General features: G+C 63.0%; 1 long non-coding RNA gene across 1 annotated transcript; it reads right to left on the reverse strand.

Annotated features, from left to right (window-relative positions):
• Positions 1-676: 676 nt before the first annotated feature.
• LOC147575215 (uncharacterized) lies at positions 677-4,558 on the reverse strand. Its single transcript, XR_015242140.1, has 3 exons — positions 3,760-4,558; positions 963-2,846; positions 677-830 (listed from the first exon to the last, which is right to left on the reverse strand). It is a non-coding gene; the product is annotated as an uncharacterized LOC147575215 (long non-coding RNA).
• Positions 4,559-7,684: the final 3,126 nt, after the last annotated feature.

Below are 7,684 nucleotides of genomic sequence, written 5' to 3' on the forward strand. Positions count from 1 at the left end.
GCCTGTTCAGTTTACTCTCCAGGCCTCGTTTCAGGTATTTCCAGAGAGTTCCCCAAACCATGACTTAGCCTGCTCCGAGATGACCTTTAGAGATTCAGGCTGAGGATCGTCACTCCGGATACAGGCTGGAGCCTAAGTGCTCGGCATGCCTGGAGCTGTGCAGAGCACCACCAGCGTGGGCGCGATGCTGGCCCCGCTCAGGAGCCTGGCCACCGCGTGACCACCCGGTGCCAGCCCCCCCCTTTTACCTCACTCTTCAGGCCTTGCCTGGCTCAGCTTTCCCAGTCTTACCTGCCCTCTGTAGAGGCTCGTGGCAATTGCATAGGGCCCTTCCTGTTGGGAAGGACATAAACCCAACTCAACCAGCTTAGGTAACAGGGAGAGACTTGATTCCTGTGGCTGTAGAGCGTAAACCCAGCCTGACCCAGGGGTTCAAATGGTGCCAGCAGGACCCCGCCCGCCTCCATCCGTCCTACTGTCCTCTGTGTCGGCCCTGTTCTTAGCCAGGCTCACACCTGGGGTGGCAACGCGGCCCTCACCCAAAGCTCCAGGATCACACTCTGTCAGCAAGACAGTCCTACTAAAATCCCAGGGTTCACTCTGATTGGACTGACTTGGGCTTCGTGCCCGTCCTGGATCAAACACTGATAGGGAGATGATGATGATAACAGTAACAGTTAGCAGTTTTTAGTGTTTATCAAGTGCAAAGGTACCATGTTTCTATCTAGACGTTTGTCACAACAGCCCAATTACATCAATTTTTTTAATCCTCGTTTTCTACATGAAGAAACTGGTGCAAATGAGTTCGAATAACTTGACCAGTCACCTAACTTTTATTCATGAACCAGAATTTGAACCTAGGCATTATGGATCCCAAATCACCACCATCACCACCATCCTGAGGGTGGAAGTGGAGTCGGAGGTAATGAAGTGTGAGGCTGCAGGGAAGATTCCTCCTCCACACGGGCCTCCAGCCCAGATGTCAAGTAACCGTGCTGTACCGCCCGGGGAGAGTCAGAGGAGCACGTTGGAAACATGAGAGCTAGGACGAGCCCTTGCTGGGGGATCCGTATGTTGGCTTCAGGCTCACCTACTCTAGAGTATCACTTCTCCTGATGTCACGCGATGTGGGGACCGGAGGACTTGGCTCACATAAGGCAGTTGGGGGCGGTGGTAGAATTTTCCTCCAACAGGGCAAACTGGATATGGAGCAGCCCCTTCCCCGTCCCTTGAGCGCCCCCTCCGGACGCCCGCGCCAGAGGAGGAAGTGCTGAGGTGTGGGAGAGCCCCTAGCCAGGCTCCCAGACCGTCTCCCACATGAGTCTCCCACAGGCTGGGCCCAGGCAGAAGCCAGCCCGGGAAACTCCACGGCAGGGTCAGGACGAGGCGAGGAGTGAATTCCGGGGCAGACAGCTGGGCCGAGATGGAGCGTGAGGGTGGTCACCGCGAAGAACTTCCCGGCGGGTTACGTACGGAGACGGCGCCGTTCTCGCCCGGGCGGGGCGGGAGGCTCAGACTTGTGCTAAACAGGTAGGTGTTCAGCCCTCCTTGGTCATCTGTGCGTCCTGCCACTTTTCTAAGGTGAAGAGAGGCTGGCGTCACAAGGAAGGACTTTCGAGGTCCTGACAGCCCGGAAGTGGAGAACACTCAGAGTAGGGGCGTTGCGGCATCAGTCCCCATGGCAAAGGAGACCAAGGCCCCCAGGGGGTCACTTATTCAGAGTCTCCCAGGGCGGCGAAGGCGGGGGGCGGGGCGTGGATCCAGGATACAGCTCACCTGCACGGATCTTTTTGGAGCCAAAGGGCATTAGTGAGGACTCGGTGAAAAACCCAAGCCCATCAGATGTGAGTGAAAACGGAACTATGTTAGCTAGCACAGGCAAATGGGAATGTCAGGGAGGCTGGCTTCAGGTATGGCTTAATCCAGAGGTCAGCCTGGGCCAACATGTCTGGATCTCCCTGGCTCTGTGCTCAGCTGTTCCTTCCTGATTGTTTGCACTGACCCGGGGGCATTGCTGGCTTGACTAAGGTTACCTGCCCGTACCTGGGCCATCCAGGTCATGAATGGGGGAGACACAGGCGCCCACTGACTTACCAGACCTGGCTTTGGCCATGGTGAGGGTAGGGCCCCTGAGACTGTACTTACGGGGGGGTGGGGGTGCTCCTCAAAGCGGGCTGAGGGGCCTTTAGCAAATGCGGGAGGGAGGCAGCAGGCAGAAAGAGCCCCTGTCCCCCACAAAGAGGCTACGTGCCCCCATCAAACGCAGGGAGGGAGCCCCGTCTGCCCCTCCCAGGGGAGGCTCCTGGCCGGAGCGGGTTCCCTGCCGCACGCACGCCCTGGGGGCTGGGCCAGCAGCCCGGCCTGGCCGCAGGGGGGGTCAGGCTGCCAGACAGCCCCCGCGCCCCGAACTTTTCCACGGCAACGGCTGCACCAGCCGACCACTCGGTTCAGCAGTCACTTTATGAGCCTCTTGGAGGAGGCCACACCCCACGTCCCGGAGAGGACAGCGGGCACCAGGCCGGGGGCGCGTCCATGGTGACTCCACGGAGGGCCGGGCAGGGCTGGGACAGGCTGAAGCTCGTTCCTCGCGGACACCTAGGTTCTCCCCGGAGGCCGAGCACGGCTGAGGTCAGGCCTGACGTTTTGCGGGTGGATGACCTCAAGCACTAGCGGTCTGGGTGTTGGGCTCCTCATCTGTAGAACACGAAGAATCACGCCCACGCCCTAGGGTGAGGGACACGGCCAGGTGTGGCGATGGAAGCATCGTCGGGCTCCTCCACTGGGCACCTTGAGGACAGGCAGGAAGATGCGGGCGCCGGGAGACGACTGAAGTCAGGGACTTGGGTCTAAGAGAGGAGGCGTGTTGGGGAGAAGCAAACCAAACCGAGTCCTCGCTTCTTCCTAATTGATCCAGCAGATCTCGGTCTCCTCGGGACGGAGCCGGGAGCACCGACCCGGGTGAGTGCAGCTGTGGGTGCGTGAGCGACACCAGGTCACGGGCCGGGGGCAGGGAGGGACTCCTGACGGTTGTCGAAGATGTGGCACTGCCGGCGGGACCCCTACAGGTTACCGGCAGTGGGCCCGGATTCGTTGTAAAGGCACGTGGCAAACTCTAGGCTGACCACCAAAAATTTTTTCCAAGAGATGTTGTTGATACGCTTGAAAGGGATACAGGTGTGTTTGGGGTGCCGGGGGCCCCAGGGTGGCGCCACCCTGGGGGGCCTGGCACACAAGAGACAGGGCCGTGGACGCTGGAGCAGAGACACGGGAGCAGGGAGGGAAGGACGGGGAGACGGGGCTGCAGTCGGTCCAGGGAACAAACACCTTCTGTCTCTGTCCTGCCAGCCCTGCCACCAGGGCAGGGGCCCCCGACTCAGCTCGTCAGCTCTGGGGCCGAGCAGGACGGTGAGGCTGGAGGCTGGGACGTCCAGACAGAAGTTCCAGGACAAGTACAGGCGAGTGGCCTGCGCCTGTCCTGAGCCCTCGGGGAGGCTGGACCTGTCCTTGGAGGCTGTTCTCTGGGTCTGGGTCTAGCCCCCGGGGTGTTCAGTTACCGCCCTTGTAACCGCCTTGGACAGATTATCTGCCCGCCCCCCCCTCCAGCAGCGTTGTGCTCTGTCTCCCACCCCTACCCCCGGGGGGAACGATGGTGTGCTCTGTCCCGTCCCCCACCCCCACCCCGCCCCCGCCCTGGGAACGGTGGTGTGCAAACAGCCAGCCCCGAAAATTTAATAAAATTTACGAACCGATGTTACTCACCTGAAAACTCCAATCGCTCTCCATCCACGACGGCCTTGGGCCGACAGACGGCAGGCCCGCTGCCCTGGGCCCCTCCGGGGGCTGTGGGCGGTGCTGGGGTGACTCCTGGCACCAGTGGCTACGGCAGTCGGGCCCAAGGGCCTGCGCCGATTCCCGGTCCCAGGTGCCCCTCGGAGGCTGACAGAGGGTGAATCCAGGGAGCACTTGCCTGCTGCTCCAGCAAGAGCGGTTTTGGAATGGCCCTGGGGGCCCGGGGGGGTTGTGTACCCTCACAGTTTACGTGGGTGGCCTGGGCTGCTTAAGGGTTTCACAGGCTGTGTCCTTCCAGGCGCTCTGGGGGTGGGGGGGGGGGCGCGCTGTGGCCAGAGAGGGACATCAGTCGGCTGGCGGAGGGGCTTGTAGAGCAAGTGCTGTGCGGCTCCATGAAGGGTGGCCGCTGGGGGATGGGCGCATGGTGGGATCAGGCTGGACCGTAGGGGGCAGAGCTCTGAAGTGCAGGGCACGGTGTTGGGACCTGAGGGAACGGACTGTGTGAGGTGAGGCGTGTAGAGAGCATGAGTGATAGTATGTGGGGAGGGTATGGCAGACGTGGAAGGTATGGGTGGACAGTCCAGCGCCCCGTGTGATCTGAGTCAAGGTCAGACCCACGTGTGACGGGGCCCTCAGCCCCTCAGAGGCCCCCTGCCACATGCTCGGGATCCAGACGAAGCAGAAGCAGGGTGTCCCTGCGGCCTGGGGGGGACCCGATGTCTGCACAGACCTGACGAAATGTGACATCTGGCTCACACCCGTGACAAAAGCTTTTCTGGGGGGGGGGGTTGGGCACGGGCAGAGCGTGTTCAGCCCAGCTCCAGCCTTGCTCTCTGTTGTTGAGACCTGACAGCTTTCCTAGAATCTGGAAGGCCCCGCCCCCCCCCGTTTCTCTCCTACCCTCACATCCAACCAGGCCACTCACTGAACGGTCCGTGCTCCGGGCCAGGGTGGGGACCGGGGAGCACATGGTGTGGGGCCTCCTGATGCCCCAGGGCTGTGCTGCATCCTCACTGGTTGCCCAGACATGGCTGGAGCCCCTGCCGAAGGCCCGCGTTCTGGGCCCGGGACGCAGCTGCACCAGCTGGCCTGCTGGATGCCACGTCAGGTGCCACGGAGAGAAATAAGGCGGGAGGGGTAGGGGGCGAGCGTGCAGGGAAGGGCCCGCTGGGAGGCACCTCGCCTGGAGCAGGTGAGGCCGTGAGCTGGGGCGCCTCGTGTCTGCTGCTCTGCGCCGGGACCGCGGTTACCCCGGCCGTCCTAGAACTCGGCCTGCATCGCGGCACAGACTTGCCCAGGCCTCCCACGCGCAGACGGCCGGCCGGCCGGGGGCTGCTGAGTCTCCAGCGTGGAGGGAACCAAGTCCTATAGACAAGCAAAGGCAAGAGGCCCGGTGGGAAGCCGGTGCCCGCCCAGAGGGGAGGCGTGGTCGGAGACCCGTCCTTGACCTGCCGTGCACATCGGCACCCCCCTCCAGGCGAGGCGCTGGCCTTTGCCGCTGAGCTGGCTGTGGACCAGAGGACAGACGCGCAGGAAGGCCTTAAGGGTTTCCTATTGGCCTAAGCTACCCGGAAGGACTGGCCAGTTCTCAAGCCGGGGGCGCCGGGGGAGAGGCGGGTTTGGGGTGCTACGTTTGTGTCCTGGGGCCGCAGTAACAAAGCGCCACCAGCCGCGTGGCTTCAAACAGGAGACATGTCGTGTCTCAGTTCTGGAGACCAGACATCGGAGATCAATGTGTCCTCAGGGCCGGGCTCCCTCCGGAGAGCCCCGGGGAGGGTCCTTCTTGCCCCGTCCAACTTCTGTCGTATCCCCCGGGTCTCTGACCTGCGCCCAGCTCAGCTTCCTCTTCCATGCAGCCCTGTGGCCCCCCCACCCCCACCTCCCGAGGGATCACAGGCTCTGGAGTGTGTCTGTGGTGTGGCCGTCCCCGGGTTTGAATAGGAGGGTTAAGGCCACCTCCGCCCCCACATGGACTTTGTTCAGGAGGAAATGTCTAACACCACGTGGTCACTGGAGTAACAATGACAGTCTCTGCGGCTCGCGCACCCTGGGCGCCTTATCCAGTTACCTCCCTGGGGCGCGAGACCACCAAGGAGGCGTCACCATGCCCGGCTTCCCGTGAAAGCGGACGTTCGGAGCCCGGATCACTCAGCTGCAAGTCATGCTGCTGAGGTTCAGCAGCCCGTGCTCCCCCTTCCAGGCCATTCTGCACGAAGACGGAACAGCAGCCAGAGCGGCACTTGGCAGAGGCCGCGGGCTCTGAGGGCGGGGGCAGGAGGCCAGCCGCCCTGGGTCGCGTCGACTGTGGCTTCCAGCCACACCAGCTGTGGCGTGAAGAGAGGGCAGTGGCACTTCCTCTGCCCGCGACGGGGCTTGTCTACATGGCCATGAGGAGGCCTGGGCACCACAGCCGCCTGAGGCCAGGTCACCTGCTCATCTGTGCGTCCGCTCATGAGCGAGGGTGACGGTGCGTGTGCTGTGGGTCGGGCCCCGTTCTGGGCGCTGGTAACCATCAGAGGCCAAGACGTGAGGGGCCCTGCCCGGCGTGGGGCTTTCACAGGCGGCCTCTGGAGCGACTGTCTCCAAGAATGTCCAGCCGGACACATCAGAGGGAGACACAGGGCCCCCTGCTGAGGCTTCGCAAGGCCAGGGACACTGCAGCCTCTGTGGGAGATGCGATGGGGCCAGGCGGGGCTGGGGTGCAGGCCCCCAGGAGCTCCTTCACCTGGGCACCCGGGGGCTGGGAGCGAGAGAGGAAGGCGAGGCTGAGGGCAGACAGGGGAGGGGCTGGGGAGCACAGGCTGCAGGGGACAGTCTGGTGGCCTGGATTCCGCCCGCTGGTGGGGCCCCGGCCGTCCGGGCAAGAACTTAGCTGCCCTCACGCTGCAGACTTTCGACATCCGTTCAGGTTCCACTGATCGGCGGGGGAGCGGGAGAGTTTTATTTTTTCCCAACACTTCGTCATGAAAGCTTTCAAACACAGAAGCCGAAGGAACGTCCGGGGCAGATCGGCGTGCCCGCCACCCACGCCCCCTCCCTCCGGGCAGCCGGGACAGGCGGCCCAGACAAGTGTCCACAGCCCCGGGGGCGAAGAGCCCAGGAGTTTCCTTCCCCTCCTTGTTCCGGGGCCGGAAGCTGAGATCCTGGTGTCACAGGCCGCTGCCCCCCCCCACCCCCCCCGCCGGCCGCTGGCATCCTTGTCCCGTGGCCACGGCCCACCTCTGCCTCAACGTCAGGTGCCCTCCGCCTCTGTGTCCCTGGATTTGGGGCCCACCCTAATCTGGGCTCATAACATAATTGCATCACAAAGACCCTTTTTCCAGATGAAGTCCATGCGCCCCATGGACACCTCTTTTGGGGCCACCAAACGGTCAGCAAGGGCTGGGCCCGGGGGAGGCGGGGCCCTTAGCCCACGAGTAATGACTCACTAAACACCGAGCCTGCCGGGAGGCGCCGGTGCATGCCGGGCTTTAGGCGCACACTGGTCACCGCTGCAAATCAAGACGTGGGCCTTAGGACGTGCAGGGGTAGGCCGAGGGCTGCGGATGTCGGGGCGACCCGGTGCTCGCCTTGCTCCTCGGCACCACTCATTTCCGAGCACACACATACGCGGACGATGAAGGTAATTAAACGAAGATGAAAACTTAATTTAAAGCCTGACCTACAAACAAGAGAGGCCTGGTGTCCCCCGAAAGTCAGTCCTGGGGGGCGGCTGGGGGCAGGTGCAGGAGGCGCTGAGGAGGCGGTTCTCTGTGGCGGGGCTCCCCGGGTTTGCCGTGTGGGGCGCTGGGCCCCAGAAGGGCCGGGATTGAGGGCTGGCTCTGCCTTTGCCTCCCTGATTCCTTCTCGTCCCAGCCGCTACCTCTGACCAGGGGGTGCCAGGCGGCTCCCCAGC

Source organism: Puma concolor, chromosome D3, assembly GCF_028749965.1.
Source record: "Puma concolor isolate L17-30 chromosome D3, mPumCon1.1.hap2, whole genome shotgun sequence".
NCBI lineage: Eukaryota > Metazoa > Chordata > Mammalia > Carnivora > Felidae > Puma > Puma concolor.